The sequence below is a fragment of the Capra hircus genome, chromosome 12 (genome assembly GCF_001704415.2).
Source record: "Capra hircus breed San Clemente chromosome 12, ASM170441v1, whole genome shotgun sequence".
Classification (NCBI taxonomy): domain Eukaryota; kingdom Metazoa; phylum Chordata; class Mammalia; order Artiodactyla; family Bovidae; genus Capra; species Capra hircus.
The window spans coordinates 66,677,160-66,702,272 of record NC_030819.1 but is presented as its reverse complement, the minus strand read 5'-3'; positions in this window follow the sequence as shown (position 1 = coordinate 66,702,272).

The following is a 25,113-nucleotide window of genomic DNA, read 5'->3' as shown; positions in this document are numbered from 1 at the left end:
AAATGTATCACACTTTAGCTTCTGAATTTCTAGTCAGAGTTAAGAAGTCATGAATTCTAGATAATACTGAATTGTGAAGTCTCAGATTTTCATGTTTATCTCCTTCCAGGTATGTATTTAGGATATTAGTACCAATCATTTTTCTTCCAGTTTTATTGAGGTATAATAGACATACAGCACTGTGTAAGTTTAAGGGTATAGAATGATGATGTGACTTATATACCCCATGAAATAAGTTAGTGAACATCCGTCACAATAAGTTAGTGAGCATCCATCATCTCATACAGATATAAAATTAAAAAATAATCTTTTTGCCCTTGTGATGAGAGCTCTTAGGATTGACTCTCATAAAAATTTTCATGTGTAACATACATCAGTGTTAATTATACTAATTGTATTATACATTACATAGCTAGTAATTATTTATTTTATATATGGAAGTTTGTACCTTTTGACCACCTTCATCCAATTCCGCCCTCTTCCCACTTCTTGCCTCTACTAACTAAAAATCTGATCTATTTTTGTATGATATATTAGTATCTCATATGCTAATATTAGGATATTAATACCAGTCATTAAACAATCTAAAATTTTTCTATTAAAAATGTACCACATTTATAATATATTAACTCATCTACACTGGGATTTATTTCTGAAGTATCTGCTATATTTTACTGCTCCATTTACTTCTTCCTATTGGATTATAATGACTTTATAATATATTCTGATAATTGTTAAGGCAAATCTTCTCATATCATTTTTTCATATTTTTCTTAAGTATATATTTTTTCACATACAACTTTAAAATCATGTATCTAATTAAAAATTTATTGGGATACTCATTGAAATTGCATTTAATTTGTAGATTAATTTTTGGATAACACATTTTTCTGTTATTCCCTTATAAGAGATGGAATGCATCTTCATATTTTCACAATTACATATTTTAATAAGATTCTATTTATCCTGTGACTTTTTATTTAAGTTACTTAAAAGTATTTTATGGTTTTTGTCACTATTGTAAAAAGATTGGACTTTTCATTTCTTGATGTTAATTGTTAGTAAAAAGCTGTTAGAATTCTACCAAAAATTTAGAGAAGAGCTGACACCTATCCTACTCAAACTCTTCCAGAAGATTGCAGAGGAAGGTAAACTTCCAAACTCATTCTATGAGGCCACCATCACCCTAATACCAAAACCTGACAAAGATGCCACAAAAAAAGAAAACTACAGGCCAATATCACTGATGAACATAGATGCAAAAATCCTTAACAAAATTCTAGCAATCAGAATCCAACAACACGTTAAAAAAGATGATACATCATGACCAAGTGGGCTTTATCCCACAGATGCAAAGATTCCTCAATATCCGCAAATCAATCAATGTAATACACCACATTAACAAATTGAAAAATAAAAGCCATATGATTATCTCAATAGATGCAGAGAAAACCTTTGACAAAATTCAACATCCATTTATGATAAAAACTCTCCAGAAATCAGGATTAGAAGGAACATAACCTCAACATAATAAAAGCTATATATGACAAACCCACAGCAAGCATTATCTCCAATGGTGAAAAATGGAAAGCATTTCCCCTAAAGTCAGGAACAAGACAATGGTGCCCACTTTCACCACTACTGTTCAACATAGTTTTGGAAGTTTTGGCCACAGCAATCAGAGCAGAAAAAGAAATAAAAGGAATCCAAATTGGAAAAGAAGAATTAAAACTCTCACTGTTTTCAGATGACATGATCCTCTACATAGAAAACCCTAAAGACTCCACCAGAAAATTATTAGAGCTAATCAATGAATATAGTAAAGTTGCAGGATATAAAATCCGCACACAGAAATCCCTTGCATTTCTATACACTAATAATGAAAAAATAGAAAGAAATTAAAGAAACAATTCCATTTACCATTGCAATGAAAAGAATAAAATACTTAGGAATATATCTACCTAAAGAAACTAAAGACCTATATATAGAAAACTATAAAACACTGGTGAAAGAAATCAAAGAGGATACTAATAGATGGAGAAATATACCGTGCTCATGGATTGGAAGAATCAATATAGTGAAAATGAGTATACTACCCAAAGCAATCTATAGATTCCATGCAATCCCTATCAAGCTACCAACAGTATTTTTCACCGAGCTAGAACAAGTAATTTCACAATTTGTATGCAAATACAAAAAAACCTCGACTAGCCAAAGCAATCTTGAGAATGAAGAATGGAACTGGAGGAATCAACCTGCCTGACTTCAGGCTCTACTACAAAGCCACAGTCATTAAGACAGTATGGTACTGGCACAAAGACAGAAATATAGATCAATGGAACAAAATAGAAAACCCAGAGATAAATCCACACACCTATGGACACCTTATCTTCGACAAAGGAGGCAAGAATATACAATGGATTAAAGACAATCTCTTTAACAAGTGGTACTGGGAAAACTGGTCAACCACTTGTAAAAGAATGAAACTAGATCACTTTCTAACACCATTCACAAAAATAAACTCAAAATGGATTAAAGATCTAAATGTAAGACCAGAAACTATAAAACTCCTAGAGGAAAACATAGGCAAAACACTCTCCGACATAAATCACAGCAGGATCTTCTATGATCCACCTCCCAGAATACTGGAAATAAAAGCAAAAATAAACAAATGGGGACCTAATTAAAATTAAAAGCTTCTGCACAACAAAGGAAACTATAAGCAAAGTGAAAAGACAGCCTTCAGAATGGGAGAAAATAATAGCAAATGAAGCAACTGACAAAGAATTAATCTCAAAAATACACAAGCAACTCCTGCAGCTCAATTCCAGAGAAATAAATGACCCAATCAAAAAATGGGCCAAAGAACTAAGCAGACATTTCTCCAAAGAAGACATACAGATGGCTAACAAACACATGAAAAGATGCTCAACATCACTCATTATCAGAGAAATGCAAATCAAGACCACAATGAGGTACCATTTCACGCCAGTCAGAATGGCTGCTATCCAAAAGTCTACAAGCAATAAATGCTGGAGAGGGTGTGGAGAGAAGGGAACCCTCTTACACTGTTGGTGAGAATGCAAACTAGTTCAGCCACTATGGAGAACAGTGTGGAGATTCCTTTAAAAACTGCAAATAGAACTGCCATATGACCCAGCAATCCCACTGCTGGGCATACACACTGAGGAAACCAGAATTGAAAGAGACACGTATACTCCAATTTTCATTGCAGCAGTGTTTATAATAGTGAGGACATGGAAGCAACCTAGATGTCCAGCAGCAGACGAATGGATAAGAAAGCTGTGGTACATATACACAATGGCGTATTACTCAGCCATTAAAAAGAATACATTTGACTCAGTTCTAATGAGGTGGATGAAACTGGAGCCTATTATACAGAGTGAAGTAAGCGAGAAAGAAAAACACCAATGCAGTATACTAATGCATATATATGGAATTTAGAAAGGGATTCTTTGGAGGGAATGATGCTGAAGCTGAAACTCCAGTACTCTGGACACCTCTTGCAAAGAGTTGACTCATGGGAAAAGACACTGATGCTGGGAGGGATTGGGGGCAGGAGGAAAACGGGACAACAGAGGATGAGATGGCTGGATGGCATCACTGACTGGATGGACGTGAGTCTGAGTGAACTCTGGGAGTTGATGATGGACAGGGAGGCCTGGTGTGCTGCGATTCATGGGGTTGCAAAGAGTCGGACACAACTGAGTGACTGTACTGAACTAAATGATAACCCTGTACGCGAGACAGCAAAAGAGACACAGATGTATAGAACAGTCTTTCGGACTCTGTGGGAGAGGGCAAGTGTGGGATGATTTGGGAGAATGGCATTGAAACATGTATGATATCATATGTGAAACGAATCGCCAGACCAGGCTCGATGCATGATACAGGATGCTTGGGGCTGGTGCACTGGGATGACCCAGAGGGATGGTATGGGGAGGGAGGTGGGAGAGGGTTCAGGATGGGAAACACGTGTATACCCATGGCGGATTCATGTTGATGTATGGCAAAACCAATACAATATTGTAAAGTAATTAGCCTCCAATAAAATAAATAAATTCATATTTTTTTAAAAAACGCTTTTAATTAAAAATATTTGTTTTTAATCCAAACCTAGAACAAATTATTTTATTACCTTTAGAATGTTTTGTATTAGAATTTTTTGTTTTCTGTGTATAAAACTGTACAATTATGTAATCAGTGAAAGAGAGTTTTTGCTTTTTCCAATGTTTTTTGCCTGCTATTTCATTTGCTTCAGTATCTACTATAATACTATAAAAGTGTTATCATTTATGTGAAATGGGTCATCTTTGATTTTGATTTTAGAATTTACTGCTAGATTTTGGAAAATTTTTGTTATTGGTTTCATAAGTTTTTTTGTAGTGCTATTTTTAATTAGAACTGACTGTTGAATTTTGTCAAATGCCTTTTAAAGTATCTGTTGTAAGACATCTTTCACATTTTTGCTGTACTGGTTTCAATGGATACATTTCCTGATATTAAGCACTTTATTATTCTTGAAATATACACATCCTTTGATATATTGACAGATTCTCTTTGTTAATATTTTATTTACAGTTACTGTTTTTACAGAAATAAGCCAAACTGGCTTGCAGTTGTATATTCTATTTTTATTAAATTTGGGCATGAAAAGTTAACATCATTAGGGAGCTTTATATATATTTCAATGGCTTATTTTAAACAATATAGGAATTTTCTGTTATTTAAAAGCCAAATTAAGGTCAGTTATGAAGCATATGGTCCTGGTGTCTTTTTAAATGATACATTCTTAACTATCTTATGGATTATTTGGTAATTTATTAAAATTGTCTACTTCTTGTTGAGTTGGTTTTGTGATTGATAATCTGCTAGGAAATAATTCATTCTTTTGGGCTTTCAAATATTAAAAAATTTTTTTTATTGGAGTATTGTTGATTTACAGTGTTGTGTTATGAGTTTTCAAATCTTTTGTCACAGGGTTACATTTATTGTTCTTATGTCATTCTTCAGTCTTTCCTGACTCAATGGTCATTTTTCTTTTCTCATTTTTAAATTGTATTTACTTTGTACTTTTTGTTTTTTACTTTATCAGGCTTAGAAAACATTTTCTTTATTTTACTGGTCTTTTCAATGAATCCACTTTTGCGTTTAATTCTCCTTTCTTTTATTTTTGTTGTTGTTTATCATTTTATGAATTTTACCTTTTATCTTTATAAATGATATCTTCCCAGCTTATTTTTGTTAATTTTATTTTCTTATGTACTAATACAAAGTTCCTTTATATTTTCTGCTTTTTAAAAAAACTCAAGACATTTAAAGCTATATATTCTGCCTTGAGTATAGCTTTTATTTGTGTCCTATAGGTGGTTTTACTATAAAGTGTTTTCCTTTTTATTGCCTCCAATGATTTTCCAGCAGTTTATATTTCTTTTCTTTTAGTACACATTTTTTATCACCTTTTTATTTATTCTTAATTTTTTGCTTTTATTTTAAATTGAGGTTTTAGATTCCACATATAATTGAGATTGTATGTATTATCTTTCTTTGTCTACTTGTTTCACTTAGCACAATACCCTCAGGGTCCATCCATGTTGTCACGAATAGCGAAGTAGCATTCTTTTTTACAGCAGAATAGTAGTTCAGAGTATATATAAACAACAATTTCTTTGTCCATTCATCAATTGATGAACATTTAGATTGTTCCCATATCCTGATTATTGTAAATAATGCTGCAAATGACAACAAAATGAAATGACAACCTACTAGATGGAGGAAAGTATTAGCAAATGACATGACTGATATGAGATTAATATATATAAGCAATGCTTACAGCTCCACATTATTAAAAAAAAAAGAATACAAATAGCATTTGTTGGCAAGGATGTGGAGAAAAGGGAACTCTAGTACACTGTTGGCGGGAATGTAAATTGATATAGTCACTATAGAGGACAGCATATACTTTTCTCAAAAAACTAAAAATAGTAAGGTTTTTAAATATAAAACTCCAGCTTTCCTTTTGTTGGGCTTCCCTTGTAGCTCAGCTGGTAAAGAATCCGCCTGCAATGGGTTCGATCCCTGGATTGGGAAGATCCCCTAGAGAAGGGAAACGCTATCCACTCCAGTATTCTGGCCTGGAGAATTCCATGGACTATACAGTCCTTTGCACTGCAAAGAGTCAGACACGACTGAGTGACTTTCACTTTCCTTTTGTTTTGCAGGGTGTTCAGTTTCTCATTCTTTTACTTTCTGTCTTTCTCTTTTTATATTTTAGGTGTTTCTTGAAAATGTCATACAGATTAATTTTTATCATCCAGTTTGATAATATTGTCCTCTAAAATAGAGTATTTAGTCAATTTAAATTTTAGGTGATCATTTCTACAGTTGAATTTACATCTTACCATCATATCCTTTGCTATTTGCTCCCATTTCACCACATCCCTGCTTTTAGGTAAATTGTTTTTTCTAATTCTGTTTTTCTTCTATTTGTTTGCAAGTTAACTACTCTCTTTCTGTTATTTTAGTGATTATCTAGAAATACCACATGCATACTTGTCAAGGTTTAAAATTAATCAACACCTTTACCCTCCTGCCAAGAAACACAAAAACCTTAGAATATGTTAACTCCATACACCCTCTATCAACGTATATGTTATGGTTTTATTTTCTATTATATCTTGCATTAGAAAAACCTCACAAGATATTATTATTATTGAGTTATTATCACTACTACTGCTGCCACTAGTTGTATTGTACTCTATGGTTGTTTAGAATTACCCACATATTAATTTCTCTGCTCTTCATTTTTTCTTGCGTCTCAGGATTGCTTTCCTGTTGCTTGGAATACATCTCTTAGAATTTTCATAAGTAAAGATTAGATAATACCAAACTTTCTTAGCTTCCCCCCCCAACCCGATAATATCTATTTCAGTATTATTTTTGAAAGATATTTTTTTACTAAGTAATGATTTGGGTAAGCTAATTTGCTTTACCTTATTGAAGGTGTCCTTTCACTGGTCTATGGCTTCTATTGGGTCTTCAGTTCAATTCAGTTCAGTCACTCAGTCGTGTCCGACTCTTTGTGACCCCATGAATTGCAGCACTCCAGGCCTCCCTGTCCATCACCAACTCCCGGAGTTCACTCAAAGTCATGTCCATCGAGTCAGCGATGCCATCCAGCCATCTCATCCTCGGTTGTCCCCTTCTCCTCCTGCCCCCAATCCCTCCCAGCATCAGAGTCTTTTCCAATGAGTCAACTCTTTGCATGAGGTGGCCAAAGTACTGGAGTTCAGCTTTAGCATCATTCCTTTCAAAGAACACCCAAGACCGATCTCCTTTAGAATGGACTGGTTGGATTTCCTTGCAGTCCAAGGGACTCTCAAGAGTCTTCTCCAACACCACAGTTCAAAAGCATCAATTCTTCGGTGCTCAGCCTTCTTCAGAGTCCAACTCTCACATCCATACATGACTACTGGAAAAACCATAGCCTTGACTAGACGGACCTTTGTTGGCAAAGTAATATCTCTGCTTTTGAATATGCTATCTGGGTTGGTCATAACTTTCCTTCCAAGGAGTAAGTGTCTTTTAATTTCATGGCTGCAACCATCTGCAGTGATTTTGGAGCCCCCAAAAATAAAGTCTGACACTGTTTCCACTGTTTCCCCATCTATTTTCCATGAAGTCATAGGACCAGATGCCATGATCTTCATTTTTTGAATGTTGAGCTTTAAGCCAACTTTTTCACTCTACTCTTTCACTTTCATCAAGAGGCTTTTTAGTTCCTCTTCATTTTCTACCAGAAGTGTGGTGTCATCTGCATATCTGAGGTTCTTGATATTTCTCCCAGCAATCTTGATTCCAGCTTGTGCTTCATCCAGCCCAGCATTTCTCATGATGTACTCTGCATATAAGTTAAATAAGCAGAATGACAATATACAACCTTGACATACTCCTTTTCCTATTTGGTCTTACTTTCTTATTGGATCTTAGTTTTAATCTATTGAGAAGTTAGTCTATAATCTTGTACCTCTTTAATATTAAGTACTTTGTTTATATACAATTTTGTGAAGCTTCCTTTTGCTCATTTCTGTTTTCTTAATGGTGTCTTTCAAAAGAAAGAAGTTTTTAATTTTTGATGAAGTCCATTTTATGAGTTTTGTTTCATGAAACATTCTTTTGGTGTTTTATCTGAGAAATGTATACCAATCTAAGATCATCTATTTTCTCCTATTTTCATCTTGATGTTTTCATTTTAGGTTTTACATTTAGGACATGATTCAGTTGAGTTACTTTTTGTTTGTGGTTTGAGGTGTAAATGAAAGCTTTTAAATTTTATTGTTGTGTATGGATATCCGATTCTTACAAGCACCATTTATTGAAAGACTCTTCTTTCTTCATTGAATTGTCTTTGTACTTTTGTAAAAAATTAACCATCCATATATGTGTGGATCTGTTTCTGGATTCTGTATTGCATTCCATTGATCTATTTTTGTGCCCAAAGCACCCTGTTTTGATCACTGGAACTTATTATATTAAGTCATGAAACTTGAGATTAGTCCTCTAATTTTGTTCTTTTAAAAAGTTGCATTTTGATATGACTTTCAGAATAAAACTTGTCAATTTCTAACCAAAAAGTCTATTGGGAAATTGTTTGGGATTACATTGATCATACAGATCAATTTGGGGAGGATTGACATCTTCATAATATTGAGTCTTCCAACAATGGGCATAGTATATTTCTCCAATTATGTAGGTAATTTTTACCTTCAATTTTCCTCAGCAATGTTCTATAGTTTTCTATGTATAAATCTTACATATTCTTTGTTAGATTATCCCCAAGTACTTTATATATTTTGATGCCATTATGAATTATATTAAAATTTGTTTTTGTTGCTACATAGAAATATAATTTTTGGGGGGTATATTGATTTTGTTTCTTACAGACTTATAAAATTTACTTATTAGTTCTAGTGGATTTTTTTATAGGTTCAATTGGATTTTCTATATATATGGTCTTGTTATTTACAAATCAAATAACAGCAGTTTACTCTGTTTTCAATCTGAATCCCTTTTCTGAAAGAATTTCTGTTGAATTTATATCACTCCTCTTAATGTTTGTAGAATTCACCAGTGAAAGCATCTGGGCCAGTAGTTTACTTTGTAGTTTTTAAACTACAAAATTCAACTTTTGATATAGATATAGGATTATTCAGGTTATCTTTTTTTTCCTTGAGTGAACTTTACTAATTTGTATGTTTCATGGAATTTACCCTTTTTACCTATGTTTTTGAATTTGATGGCATAAAATTGCTTGTAACATTTCCTTAATATTATTATTATTATTTTTTTTTGGCGATGCATTATCCGCTTTTTTTTTTTTAAATTTTTTATTTTTTTTAAATTTTAAAATCTTTAATTCTTACATGCGTTCCTTAATATTATTTTAATTGCTGTTAAATTTCTAATGATGTCACTTTTCTCATTCCTGATGCTGTTAATTTGCTAAAGTATATTTCTTGCAAGTGGTATGTAGTTGAGTTCTTTTGTCCAATATGACAGTCTTTCTTTTTAATAAGGGTGTTTAGCTCCTTTACTTTTAATATGATTATTGTGGTTAGAGGTATATCTGTTATATTGCTGTTTGTTTTCTGTTTGTCCCATCTTTTTTGTTCCCCCTTTCCTCATTTTGATCATTAAGATACTTCCAAGCTTTAAAAGTTTATCTAGGCAACATGAGAATTTCAATTTTATGTTGAATCTGAAGCTTCTCCCCTCTCCCTGCCCAGATCTGACCCATGTTTCAAGGGCCCTTTTCTGTTCTTTGTAGCTCTTTTACTTCTTTTTTTTTTGGTTTTACTTTTCTTCCCCTGCTCTTTCTGATCCTTTTGCTCTTCTCCATGGTTGATGTAGGGTGAAGCTAGATTAGAGTAGAAAAGACCATAAGTCTTTTATTCAGTGGTAGCAATAGCCACCAAAATCTTTGTTTTATCTTATTTATGGACGTCTTTGGTGTTTCATCCATAGAAAGCTTTAGATATTGAAAAGTAGACTCTGGTATTAATCCACTTACAACTTTTGCCAGCCTGTTGGATTTAAACACAGAAGATAATGGATGTTGGAGATTGGTGTACAGTTACTTACCTTAAACAGTTATTAGTAACTTAATTATTCATTGAGTCTTATCATTAAGAACTAAGATAGGATGTTTATTAAGACGATAGGAGCTACCATAACAAAAACCCTTAAAAATGGTTTATTTTATCATCTAAAGTTGGTTCCCTTTTAAAAGACGTCTGTCTTTAAAATAACAATCCAGGGCTCCTTCCATCTGCAGCTCTGCCACCTTCATCTTTCCTCTAAGGCTTCATACCCATCCATATCAAGCTGGCTTTGCCTGGGGAGATGTCTTTATATACTAAAGCCTAATTGCCTGGAAAATCCCTTGGATGGAGGAGCCTGGTAGGCTGCAGTCCATGGGGTTGCAGAGAGTCGGACACAACTGAGCAACTTCACTTTCACTTTTCACTTTCATGCATTGGAGAAGGAAATGGCAACCCACTCTGGTGGGTTCTTGCCTGGAGAATCCCAGGAACGGGGGAGCCTGGTGGGCTGCCATCTGTGGGGTTGCATAGAGTCGGACACGACTGAAGCGGCTTAGCAGCAGCAGCAGCAAGGGTGGCATACAGTACTTCCACTCACATTGCAGTGGCTAGGGCTTAGTTACACTTACCTGAAAGGTGGCTGGAAATATAGTGTGTGCCAAATGAGAACAGAAAAGATTTGGTAGCTAGTTTCTGTGTAGGGTAACTTTGCTTATTACAAAGTGTCCCATGTATTTAAATTTAAAATTAAAGCTCAGTGAACCTTGCTCTCTTTCCTTTCTTCTGTGGCAGTGTGTTGACATCATGCATCTAGGTCACTCACCTCTAACTTAGCCTTCAAATGGACACATCTTAAAAAAATGATCACCCATCACACTAACACTAAAGCTCCTAGAAATTTCTAAACTTGAATTTTTAAGAAAATGTTTTAGAGGGACCAGGTCTTTATAATGATCATTTAAAATAGAAAACTTATTAAAATCAACTGTGATACCTTCATACTTCATCTTCAGAGGATTTTCTTTTTAAAAAGTAATTCTTGAATGTCTTTCTAAAGATATTTTTCATTTAAAAGTAACAAAGTTCTGATTTTGGGTGTTTTGATTTCAGACAAAAAGTCATTTGTATAAAGAATCTTGTAGACTGTTTACACTTGTCTCTGTGTTTAGTGTTTTTCTTGCAAATCTTAGTCCTCTGGAGCCATGGGGTACTCTGGGCCCAGGGACTCCAGTTTAGCATTCATTTAATGGTTTTGACCCCTGCTCTGAAGTGGATTTATACAGAGGAGTCATGCTTTGCATGTCCTGAAGTCATTAGTTTGGCATGAAATGGTCCTGCTGCTTGTGTTGTCATAATAGTAAACAATTATTTCTGACTTGGGTTTCTGTAAAATGACCATGTCTATTTGAAGACCTAAATTATTTAAGAGCAAACTGCTTGTGGGGATGACAGTGCTTGAGGGCCAGTGACTATCTGATCCTACATGTAGGAGTAACTCTTTCTTACCATTTAGTTACCTAGGTGCTAATCACTTAATTTGAATGGCATCTCTTTCTAAGAACGCTAAGTGTTTCTTAGCATGGCCCTGGATATGGTTCTGCATGTTTTCCAATCTAACTCTGGAAATCTGTTGGGAACTTAGCATGCTTATTTTATTATTGAATATGTTGTTTATGAATTTGGGATCCTAAATGTGTCTCAGGTTTTTAATATGTAGTCTTCAGTTGTGATAAGATAGCTATCTTAATTTATATTCTAGGAGTTAAGACTTTTAATTGCTACTGTTTTCTCAGTACAGTATAGAGCAAAGCTGTCATCTGGGAGTGGGAATGGACTTTTGGAGCTTTGAGGAAAGAAGGTGTGATATGGTTGTCGAGGAGAGAAGAGGATGGAATGGAGCAAGGGTCCAGTGATTGCTGGGTAGCATTTTGCTGCCATAGATACAGAGGACTTGAGAGGTAAGAATTGTGGTCTGTGAGATGAGTTGGGGTCAGAATGAATTTGGATTTTGTTCAAAGTGAAGTGCGCCACCATTGGAGGGTTTGTGCAGTGTCATGACACTATCAGACTTAGAGTTTAAAAGAATCACTTTGATCACTCTGCAGAATATTCAGAGGCAGGAAGAGATTTATTCAGCAGTCTAAATGAAAGATGCTAGTAGCTTTGAACTGTGGTGGAAGTGGTGGAGGTGAAGAAAAGGGGTTGAATTTGAGTTATATTTTGAAGCTAGATCTGATGGGATTTGCCCATTAAAAGTAGAGTATGAGAAAAAGGCATCAAGGAAGAATTTAAGGTTTAATCCTAAGCAATGCGTGGATGCTGGTGCCAAATAGATATTGGGTTTCTCAGCTCCAAATAAACATATAAGATCAATGCCACCTGCGTTGATATCCTCAGCCAAGCAGCAGAATAATCTCCATGTAGACTGAGGCAACAGTGCCATTTAGGTTAATGTGGCTAATAGCCTCACATTTCAGACAAAAAGGAGGAAAATTTCTGCATGAACACACCAGACAGGCAGTCTTTGATGTGTAGTTTTTTAAGTGTGTTGGCATATTTTCTTTTAATTTATAATTCAAGATTAATTAAGTAGACTAATTTAAGCTAACTTCTGGCAATACGCTGGAATTTCCTTTTTTCAAAATATGACAGAATTCAGTTAGTATTCTGCAGCTTGTTAGACTTTTCCAAACAATAAAACAAAATGTATTTGTTTAAATGAGAAGCTCTGCTCTCCATTTAGTATTTTAATATTTTTACTTTTTCCTTCTTTAAGACTGAAATAAAACTATACAAGTATGAAAGATGAGTGTGCCATTAACTTTAAAGAGAGAGATGACACTTTGCTTTTCCCTTTTAAAGAGTAGCTTGTCCCAATTTTTCCAGTCTTTGGCTTTTTTGTTTTAAAATTTTATTGGCTTTTTGACTGGGCCAATGTCATTTCATACCCTTGCTACTGGAGCTACTTCATTCCTTTTTTATCAGCTCATCAGCACACTTTTTCTGGACAACTGAAAACCAACTGTCTTCATTTCCATCCCTTAAATGTGAAGACTTCAAAAGTTTCCATAACTGCTCACTCTCCAGGGAAAACCAAACTAAAGGATGCTATTTCCCCACAAAGTGCAGTTTAGTCATTTTCTTTATTGTGTTTGCAAATGATGCCACTGGGACTGAGGGAGGAAATGAATGTATTGCATAGGAATCTTTGTTTTGTGATTTGGGGAGATCAAGAAGAAAAACAGTACCTGGATCTTTCAGTTATGTCTTCAATTTGTTCCTTCTGGTCTTCTTACTGGGTGAATGGTTAATTTCAGGTGAAAGGAAGCAAGTCCTTTAGAGCCTTTCCCCTGAATTAGAGGACTTGATGGCTATGATTGTCAGCACTTTACAGTGTAAACAGTTGTCAGGTCTGTGGATTGATGCCGTGGTGGGAAGCCCACTGTTATTTCAGTATCAATAAAAGCAATAAAAGTATCAATAAAAGCAATGTTGAGAGTCTGGACTCTGGAATTCAACTTGGGTACAAATTCTAGTCTCACCACTCTCTAAATGGCTGGGTCATTTAACTTCTCTGAGGCTCAACTTAATCTATGTCAAATAGGAGTAATAGTGGTTACCTTACACAGTAGTTGGGAAGAGTAAAATAAATAATGTGTCTTATGCAGTTATACTATAGTGCCCTGCATATAATAAATATTCAGTAGTTGGCAGCTATTATTACTTTTCAGTTTTATTAATTTGTAATTTAAGGAGAATACTAAGATAAGATTGTTATAGATCTATTATTATATTTTATTTATATCTTATTTTAAGATAATCATACCTTATTTTATAGTATCATAAATTAATTTATTATATGTATGTATATTATTACATATGTGTGTGTGTGTTAGTCCCTCAGTTGTGTCTGATTCTTTGCAGCCCCATGGGCTATAGCCTGCCAGACTCCTCTGTCCATGGAATTCTCCAGGCAAGAATGCTGGAGTGGGTTGCAATTCTCTTCTCCAGGGAAACTTCCTGACACAGGGATCGAACATATGAATGTATGCATGTGTGTGTATATATATTGTCTATATATCAATAAGAAAAGGTTTAGATTAGAGAGAATAGTACTTGACTTTCTCTAGGTAGGTACCCCTATAGGTATAGACCAATAGTTATTACAATGTAGGCTCCAGACCATGGCATCACCTTCAACTGGGAACTTCTTTGAAAATCAGTTTTTGAGTTCCACTCTAGAAACTCAGGAAGTGCGGCTCAGCAATCAGTGTTTCAGTGAGTCTTCCCAGTAATCTTTATGCCTTGTAAAGTTTGAACACCTGGAATAGAAGTGTCACCACTCTAAGTTAATGATTTTCAGTCTGAAACATACTTGGTTTAGCTGGTATCTTTTTTTCATGTAGTAAGTTTTAAGCAACCTGTAAATACTGAACTGAAATCAGATAGTAATATTACAAACACAAATGCTTTGTTCAACAAAGGCTTGTTGAGTGCTTACTTGATGCCAGGCCTTGTACTCACATGCTTTCATGCACATTTAGTATCAGAGTGTTTGACATAGCAAGCAAGTGTAGGATCCAGAAGTACCATTTCTTTCTTTGTTGCTTGAAGGGTAATGTGGGCAAGACTTTCTCCCTCCCCTGTCAAGAAGTTGTAATTGAAAGTGTTTGGGACCAGCGCTGTCAGGTTCCCCAAAACTCAAGGCGTGAGACAGAAAACTGATGATGGTGTCAATCCTGTTGGGCCTTTACTGGTTGAATAACAAAGGGAGACACTGTAGGAGGCGGCGCATGAGCGCCTGTCAGTTCCCCTGGCTTCCTAGCGGCATCCTCTGTGACCTCATCAGCCTGCAGAAGGTCCCTCTTCCCCCACCAAAACCTTAATTCAGCAACATGTAAAATTTTATAACTTCCTGGGAAGAGTTGGTTCTGCATCATTATTTTTAGTATGACTAAAATGGCTAATGTTCCCTTGTATCATCTGTCAGATTAACAATGACTACATATGTGACAGAAATATTTAGAATGAAGTGAAAAGCTCAGGGCCTAGTATAACACACTCCTATACAGTCACCATTTAGATTTAACAAATGCTAATGTTTTGACATTGTGTTAGCCAGCTGAGGTTGCTGTAATAGAATACCATACCAGGGGTCCCCCACCTCCGGGATCTAATGCCTAATGATCTGAGGTGGAGATGATCAAATAATAGTAGAAAAAAGTGCACAATAAATGTAATGTGCTTGAGTCATCCCGAAACGCCCTCCACCCCCAGTCTGTGGAAAAATTGTCTTTCACGAAACTAATCCCTGGTGCTAGAAAGGTTGGGGACCGTATGACTTAAGAACAGAAATTTTTCATAGTTCGGAGGGCTGCAAGTCCCAGACCAACAGGCTAGTTGATTTGCTTCTGGTGAGAGCTCTCTTCCTGGCCTGCAGACTTCTTCCTGTGCCTCACCTGGCCTTTCCTCAACTTGTGTGTATGAAGAGAGAGTGAGGTCTCTGGCGTCTCTTCTTATAAAGACACTACTTCTGCTGGATAGGGCCATGACCTTATGGCTCATTTAACCTTCATTGTTTCCTTAGAGGCCCTCTGTCCCAAAACAGCCACACTGGTGATTAGACCTTCAATGTTTTGAGTTTTGGGGAGACACAATTCTACCTATAACAGCCAGTGGCATCAACCTTACCTGGGAACTTGCTTGAAATTCTCATTTTACCCTCCTTGACCCCATTCTTCCTTCTTCCTCCTCACAGGTAGACTTTTTGGAAGTCAGCTTGTGTTGTTCCTCTCCTTACATTATACATTTACTATATACATACACACACATATTTTTTCCCTCCGTGAGGACTTTTATTTGAATGTATTGAAACTACATTGATTTTAGGGGCAACTGGCATCTTAGAAATACTGTTATTGCATCTTTCAATCCAATAACATGTTGTTTCTCTCCATATAATTTATCCAAATGGCTATCTGTTTCTTCAAGATTTACTTAGAAGCCCATTTTATACCTACAGATTTGCCATGCCAACAAATCATGCCATGCCTTATCATAGACTACACTGCCATATGTACTTGTGTTCTTTCTGGGTTATCTCTGACTATTCCACTGATTCGTCTTTTAGAGCCCAAGCTACACTGTTTTAATTAGAGAGACTTTATAACGCATGTGCATGGCTTGTATCTGTAAACATTATATAACTTCATATAATTTGCTTCACGCACATGCGTGTGCTAAGTCGTTTCAGTCGTGTTCACCTCATTGCGACCCTGTGGGCCGTAGCCCACCAGCCTTCTCTGTCCATGGGATTCTTCAGGAAAGAATACTGGAGTGGGTGGCCATGCCCTCCTCCAGGGGATCTTCCTGACCCAGGGATTGAACCTGTGTCTCTTACATTGGCAGGTGGGCTCTTTACTATTAGCACCATTTGGGAAGCCTAATTTGCTTCATATCTGAATGATATTTGCTTTTGTTCTCTCACCATTCTGTTTCTGATATTTATTCATGTTGATGCTTGTGGATTTAGTTGATTTATTTTAGCTGCTAATTCATGCTTTATAGAATGAATCTATCATGATTTATCTGTCCAGAAGTAATAGACATTAAACAGTAGTTTCCGTTTTTTTCACTGTCATAAGTGATGCTGCACTGAGTATCCTTCTGGGTGGTTCCAAGTGCATGTGTGCTGGAGTCTCTTTAGGGGATATACAGAGGTTTGGAACTCCTGGGTAGTAGGGTATATACACCATCAATTTTATGAGATATTGCCAATTTATGCTCTTAGTGAAAGTTGATGCAAATTTTCATTTCCACCAGTAGAGTTTTAATTTTACACATCCTTCATAACTCTTGTCAGGCTTCTTAATTTTTGTTTACCTCATGACTAAAAAACACTATTTTATTGCTATTTTTAAATGTGTGTGTCCCTGATAATTCAGGGGCTTCCCTGGTGGCTCAAGTGGTAAGGAATCTGCCTGCAACACAGGAGCTGCAGGTTCGATCCTTGGGTCGGGAGGATCCCTTAGAGGAGGAAATGGCAACCCACTCCAGTATTCTTGCCTGAAGAATCCCATGGACAGAAGAACCTGGTGGGGTACAGTCCATGGGGTCCCAAAGAGTCAGGCATAACTGAAGTGACTTAGCATGCACACACTGATAATTCATGAGGTTAATTATCTTTCATGTGTGTATTGGTCAGGCAGATGGTTCCTTGGGAACTGACTGTCTGCATCTTTGTCTACTCTCTATTGGGTTGGTTGTCTTACTGTAAGTTCTTTATATAATTTTATTATTAAAATAAAATTTTTATTTATTTGTAGTGATTATAACCATCTTCTCCTTGTCTGTAGCTTGATTTTTTTACTTCTAAAAAGTAATATTCTGATTAAATAGAAAGTTTATATTTTAACATAATTGAATGTATCAATTTTTTTCTTTTATGATTTGGGCTAATTATGTCTTATTTAAGAAACTATTTCCTGCCTAAGCCCATAAAAGTATTGTTTTTGACAAGTTTTAAATTCTGAGCTCTCCATTCTTTTCCATTGGTATGTCAGTCTTTTTGCATATTGCTTTCATTATTATATGTTTATAGTAGCTTTGGTATCTCATGCACCTTAGATCAAGCTTGTTTGTTCTGGTGTTTGAATCTTTTGTAATTTTATTTTTTTCCAATCTATTTTAGGAATGTTAAAATCTTTCATATAGATGTGATTTGTCAGATTCTCTTTGATTTCATCAGTTTATGGTTTATATATTTTGAAATTATCTTGTTAAGTGAATATAGCCAAGCGTATATCAGGATGGGTCTATAGAATTAGAGCATAAGGATTTGGCAGATGTAAAATACCAGAGATAAAAACCAGAGGAGCTGGAGAAGAAAAGCTTTTTCTCAAACTCTATGCCGAGGGTTGACATAAAAGTGCCAGGTTATGTCTGCCAAGTTCATGGGAAAAAGACTCATATCGGGGACCATGTGCTAGATGAGGAGTGAAAGCATAAGAAGGGGGGTCCAGGATGAAGTCAGTTGGATGTAACTCATAGCCAACGGTCTTGTGTGTATGTTTGAAGGAGACTAGCACTGAAGGTTGTTACTTGTCACTGAATCTTGGCAAGATGCAGTTCTTTTGGTTGATTAAAACATATCAGAGCAACTTCTAACATTTAATCAATTCCCACCCACACTTTTATTTTGGAAGGATATTCCTGACTTTTGTATTCTTCATTTTAAAGTCTTAATATCACATTTCATATTCCTCCTTGCATTTTGAACTCCAGGAGGATGAATTATTCCAATTATCTTACTTCACTGACTGTTATTGTCTGGAGGAAACTTAAGAGAGTTCAGTTTACCTGGTAGCCTTTCCCTCTGAGATTTTGTTTCTGGTAGACTCCATTGCTCAGCAGAAATACTCCTATTACAGTGCTCAGTTTATCTTTAGATGAAAACCTTTGCATCTTAAATAAAATGCTCAGCTAACAAGGTCATGCTTGGGTCTGTTTCTCTTCATCAGTGCTTCTAAGTCTGTTTGCCAAGTCTGAGGTCCTGGACACAGACATCTTGGAGGAACACTAGAGGTAAAGGTGCTTTCCATTTAATGTGAAAAATAGCATTTTGCTTTAGACTATTTTGCTCAATTGCTCCAAAGTAATTTACCTTGGGGAGTACAGACCAAGACTGAGACATTCAAGCTAAAAGGAAACTAATTTTTTTGAAAGTACATAGAGTTATAAGCAATCAACAAAGGGGAGTTTATGATGAAAATTATTCTCAGCCCCAGTGGGGAATTTTCTATGGTAAAAGATGCATCTCTCTCGAAAACAACATGAAGATGTAATCCCTCTCTTCTCATTCCTTTATTACTTTCAGGTCTCTTTGGGGTGAAGAAACCAAGCAAAGTTTATGGTAAGACTTATTTTAGTAAAATAGATGACTATCCAGAGGATTTAAGGTTCTGCCCTTCTCCAGCTCCATACAAACATTTATCTCCTATGTTTAGTTTATGCAAATGAAAGGGCCTTGTAGGTGGTGGGGAGGGCATACCAAATACCCTATAATTGCACAGTTTTAAATTTAAGTTTGCTAGTACAGACTGGAATCTAAGATGGTGTGACATTTTCAGTCTCCAGAAACCTTATAACAAGCTCTGCATATTCTGTATTTGAGTCTGTATTTTCTTTGTTGGCCATTTTCATGCCATTTGATTATACTGCTACAAATTCTACATGGTAGGTCTGGCACAAGATCCCTTCCATGAATAACTATTGCTTTGCCAGATTCAAAAATATAAAAAAAAAATAGCTACATTAAACCATGGATAATCTGAGAGTTAATTTTTCAGGAGGGAAAAGGACAAGAGTCCAATTAGACGGCATTCGCTTTAGGATAATGTTTAATTATAGCAGTTCCAGAAGAATCTAACTTCACTGTAGCCTCCAGACTTTAATTATTTCTCTTTGCTAAACAAATCAGAATTAATTTTGAACTTAGATCCTTTCCTGGGTAGATGCTAAAGGCTGGGTCTTCAGGCCAACTTTCTGTTAAAATTCCCTTTACTTGACTTTTTTTAAAAAAATGGTTACTATCAGTTTTTCTCCTTCTTAGCTAAAGGTGGTATATTTACCTTGCTTATGTTGATAGAGTATGGACCTACGTAGATTCTTAACTTGTCCATGCTACTTCACTATGCCCTTTCTATTGAACAGAAGGTAAAGGAGTCTATAGGCTGCCATACCTTGACAGTGGATATCATTCTGTGGCTAGAGGGTGACCAGGTAAAAGGAAGTCCTTGTCCAGTATCATCTCAAAGAAAAATTATTTGTGCTACACTTCTTTTCCCAACAATCTATGAAGTTGAGAGCAATAAATTTATGTAAAAACAGAGCTTAAATTTTTTTTGATAGAAAGATGCCATAAATATTTAAAAATTTATTGAAAACCTATTGTTTGCATGGCACTTTGCTCAACAATATGTGTGATTCCACATTTTACAAATTAGGAGGAGAGATGAACACATATGCTAGCAACTGTAATTTCAAGCAGTTATAGAATGAGGCTCCTATAGAAAATGCAGACAATTGCAAAGATCACAAATGCAAAGATCAAAATTGGTGATCTTTTCTGGCCAGTGGAGTCTTCTGGAGAAAGTTGCATTTGTATTGGGCCTTAGAGATGGATAGGAATTATCAGTGGGCAGACATGTTTCCGTGGTATGAGGACTGCTTTAAATGCACATGAGTGAACAAGACCAAGGAATGGGAAAGAACAAGTCACCCTCAAAAACAGCCAAACTCAATTACACTGGGTAGAAAGGGGTATAAAATGGCACTGAAACTTTAAAGGGGATATCAGACTGTAAAAGATGGAAGAATGATAGAAGACCCAAGGTATAAGTGGGAGTCAGGTTATGAAGAGTCACTGATGACGGGGCTTTGTCGGCAATGAGGATCACTGAGTTTGGGTAGGGCAGTGATATGGAAACAGTAGCATTCACAGGACTCTTCCGTGATGGCTCTGGTGAGGATTAGAACCACCAGCCTGTGGGGGAGGAGATCAGCTAGAAAGCTCTTGCGTTACTCTGAGAGTTGGTCTTAAACTGAGAACCAAATCACATCTCTACCTACCTCATCAGGGACCGATTCAGGCTTGGTGGAGAGTAAATCTTGTATGATTTTAGGGTGTCCTTTTTAGAAAAAAATAAAGCAAATTTGCAAGTAAAAATTGCTTTGACAGGGACATGTAAATGAGGGGCCCTGAGCCCTCAACAATCTGGGTGAAACACTGTGAGAATTTTTGAGGTAGGATGATTTGCCCCAGTCATTATTGTTAAATGCATCTGCTTGTTCCAGAGAGGGAGGTTTTATGACAATTGGCTCAAACAGATAAATAAAACAGGTTAGCCCATGAACATAAACTGCCTAGTTGTGCAAAACCAGGGTCAAATGGGAAAAACTTATTTCAGCTTTACAGATTTTAAGTTAGTTATTTTCAACATCCAAACCACTTCTAAAATAAGGATTGGCTGTGCAGACCCCTTGGTTCAAATCCTATATCATCTGTTTCATTTTGAAAAGTGCTTGGAATTGTGCCTGGCACAAAATAAGTGCTCAATAAAATATTAGATAGTATTTTTCATCAATGGGGACTTTAAAGATAAAATTAATGGAAATGTGTTCAAAACAAGATGCATGTTAACTTGCTTTTAGACAGATCACTTGCCTATGCGATTGTTACTATTTGAGTCCCAAAGAAATTGTCTGTTTTCTTGTGGCTTTAGTTTCAGGTGGTTCTTAGCTGACTATACATTGCATTACTTGGGACACTTTTAAGTCTAACCTTTGCCAGGGCCCCACCTGGCCAATTTGATCAAAACCTCTGTGGTTAGCTTGGACATCAGGGTTGATTACAGGCTCCCTGATGACCTTATTAAACATCAGAGTCAAAGCTGGAAGCCAAGGTGTGCAGCCTCTCAGTGTTAGGCCCAGAGCAACCTGACTTTAGCCACAGTTGGGATTACCTGAGGAAGGTTCAAATTTTCTTTGTTCTATGTTACTATTTTATCAAAATAAACCACAACTAATTTCTAAGATAGATACTTGTTGAACTATGAAGACAGTGATCCCAAGAGTAAATTTTAAAAAATCCTTCACACTCTTCTTAACTCTATTAATTTATTCCAAAGCCCAATCTCCTTACAAATCTCTATTACACTCTGTTACAATGGTTCTTGTTACCCCTTGCCGTTTCTTTTCACATAAATATAAAAACTCTTCCTGGAGCATTCATAGAACCCTAAAAACAGTGGTCCTTACATCACACAGTGAACACTTCCTAAGGGTTGGGCCCTGTGTTAGCTCTGTATGGGCCGTGTCTCTTTGTCCTTATAACCCTCCATTTGAGTCAGGTATGATTATCATCCCCACTTTAAAGAGGGAAAGTGAATATCCTTGATCATGCGCCTGGTCTGAGAAGAGTTTCAGGGCATGTGTACTGAAAGGGAGGAAGAACAGAAGAGTGACTGAGAGCTCCAGGTAGGGCTCTGACAGACCCAGCAGGTTTTCAGCCTCTCCTCTCTGCACTTTGGTTTCCTCATCTGTAAAACTATAGAAATATTCACCTTGTAGATTAATCATAGTTATTATGAGGTGATAACTATAGATGTGCTCAGAGATGATGACTGTTAATAATTTAATTAATCAGATGTGCTGCTGTCTTATTTTTCAAATACATCCTAGGTTTTTAATGTTAAAATTTTTACTGTTATTTATGATTTTACAAAGAAATGCATGTAATTGTAAAAAAAAGGATTTCAAGCAAACAAAAATTTCAAAAAAACCACTGTTATTCTACAAGTGAGAGAGAACTTATTTAATTTTTTCTATCCCTTTTATTTTTTTCTCTACATTTACATACACATGATTTAGAATGAGATGGTGTACATTATTGTTCTTTTAGTTTGCCGACTAAGGTCCATCTAGTCAAGGCTATGGTTTTTCCAATAGTCATGTATAGATGTGAGAGTTGGACTGTGAAGAAGGCTGAGTGCCGAAGAATTGATGCTTTTGAACTGTGGTGTTGGAGAAGGCTCTTGAGAGTCCCTTGGACTGCAAGGAGATCCAACTAGTCCATTCTGAAGGAGTTTAACCCTGGGATTTCTTTGGAAGGAATGATGCTAAAGCTGAAACTCCAGTACTGTGGCTACCTCATGAGAAGAGTTGACTTATTGGAAAAGACTCTGATGCTGGGAGGGATTGGGGGCAGGAGGAGAAGGGGACAAAAGAGGATGAGATGGCTGGATGGCATCACAGACTCGATGGACGTGAATCTGAGTGAACTCCGGGAGTTGGTGATGGACAGGAGGCCTGGCATGCTGCGATTCATGGGGTTGCAAAGAGTCGGACATGACTGAGTGACTGAACTGAACTGAACTGAACTGAACTGAATGCCTTTTCATTCAGTAATGTTTATATTTTCTATTTTGCTGTACAGTCTTTCTTTTTGGGCTTCCCTGGTGACTCAGTGGTAAAGAATTTGCTGGCCAATGCAGGAGATGCGGGTTCGACCCCTCTCTCGGGAAGATCCCCTGGAGAAGGAAATGGAAACCCACTAGAGAATTCTTGCTTGGGAAATTCTATGAACAAAGGAGCCTGGCAAGCCATGGTCTATGAGGCCACAAAAGAATCAGACATGACTTAGTGCAGCAGCAGCAGTTTGCTATTAATATTATGCTTGCAGATGGGTGTTTATGCCCATAGATGTTTAACCAGGCCTTTACTACAGGATTGTGCATGATTCAAGGACTTGCTATATTATATAATTTGCTGTGGGCAAGGCTGGCTGTCCTTACACAGAGTGGAGTCAGTGCAAAGAGGCAGGTAGAGTCTTGCCCAGGGGGAAGTCTGTCAGACATTCTCCTTGTATGGTCATGAGGGCTGGAAGTTGAGCATGTTGGCAGACACTAAGGAGGTCTAGGTGGGAGATTCCAGAGGTGCTCCCACTGTAAGGGGAAGCTAATGTCAAACGGAGCCCTAGGGCCAGGACACAGTCGAATCTCAGGCTTGTGAAAGATGAAATATAGAAATGGACAATTGCTAGACCGTATATAAGAACAGGACTCTGACCCACAACCTGCAGTGACCAGTCCAGGATAGCAGCGCTTCGTCTAAGTAGATAACCCAGAAAGCCAGCCTGCTAGACGTCAGGCTTGCAGGAAGCCAGACTGCCATCTCTAGTGAACAGTCCAGAAAGCTAAGCAGTAGCATCAAGGACTTGATTAAAAACTGACAGCTTCCTACATTTTGTCCCCACTTCCAACTTAGGACCAACTAAAGAAAGATAAGCATGCATCCTGACCAGTCATACTGGATGCCCCACGTGTAGTCAAACCACCTCCAGCTCCCCCAGGCCAACAGCCCCCAACCAGTGCTTACTGGAGGCTTACGTTTAATCCACAGTCAAGCTTTCCCACTCCTATGCCTGCCATTGAGTCTCTGCTGAAACACCAGTGAATGGGTGCTGACAACCTTGCTATAGCAAGCTCTGAACACATAGCCTTTGCTTTTCACATTTGCTTGGTCTTCATTTATTTCCGTGGGCTTCCCAGGTGGTGCTACTGGCAAAGAACCCACTGCCAATGCAGGAAATGCAAGAGACGTGGGTTTGACCCCTGGATTGGGAAGATCCCCTGGAGGAGGACATGGCAACCCACTCCATTATTCTTGCCTGGAGCATTCCATAGACCGAGGAGCCTGGCAGGGTACAGTCCATAGGGTTGCAAAGAGTCAGACACTATTGAAGCGACTTAGTATGCATGCACGCATATATTTCCATACTTGCTTGATGCCCAAGATAGGCTGCTCGTGTATGACCACTTCAGATAAGATCCTGTGTCTTTGATAGAATTTTATCTCTTTTTGTGAGGTACAGGCTATTTTCCTGGAAGGCAGAGATCATAACTTACTCATCTCAGAACTCCTAATACCAAACACTGCCTGGTTCATAATACAGACTGTAGAAAGGGGTGGGGATGAGGTCCCACTCACAAGGATTAGGCTGTTTCTTTTCCAATATGGAACCTGGAAAGCCCAACATGTCTAGTCTGTCTTGTTTTGTTAGAATGAAATGTCATCCCAAATTCCAGCTTAAATGTAAACCAAACTGGAATTGACCTGGGAGTGAGGGGAATTTCACGGCCTGAGGGATTTTGTAAAATCTCTAGAGAACTATTTTAAAATCTTTTTGGCACAGCTTTCCCCTATTTTGTTTAACACCTTCTAAACCCATGTAAATTTTAAGGGAAATTTAATTTAAAAGATTTTTTTTTTCCCCTTAGCTAAATGGAAGCAGGTGCTATTCAGACAGTAAAGGAAACCATGGCTAAGCTAATTTGGTTTGCTCGTTATCCCTGTTTCCCAGGCAAATAACTGAAATGTGACCTGTGGCCATTTAATTGTCATTGAGATCAAATTTCGTGAGGCTTCTCCACCA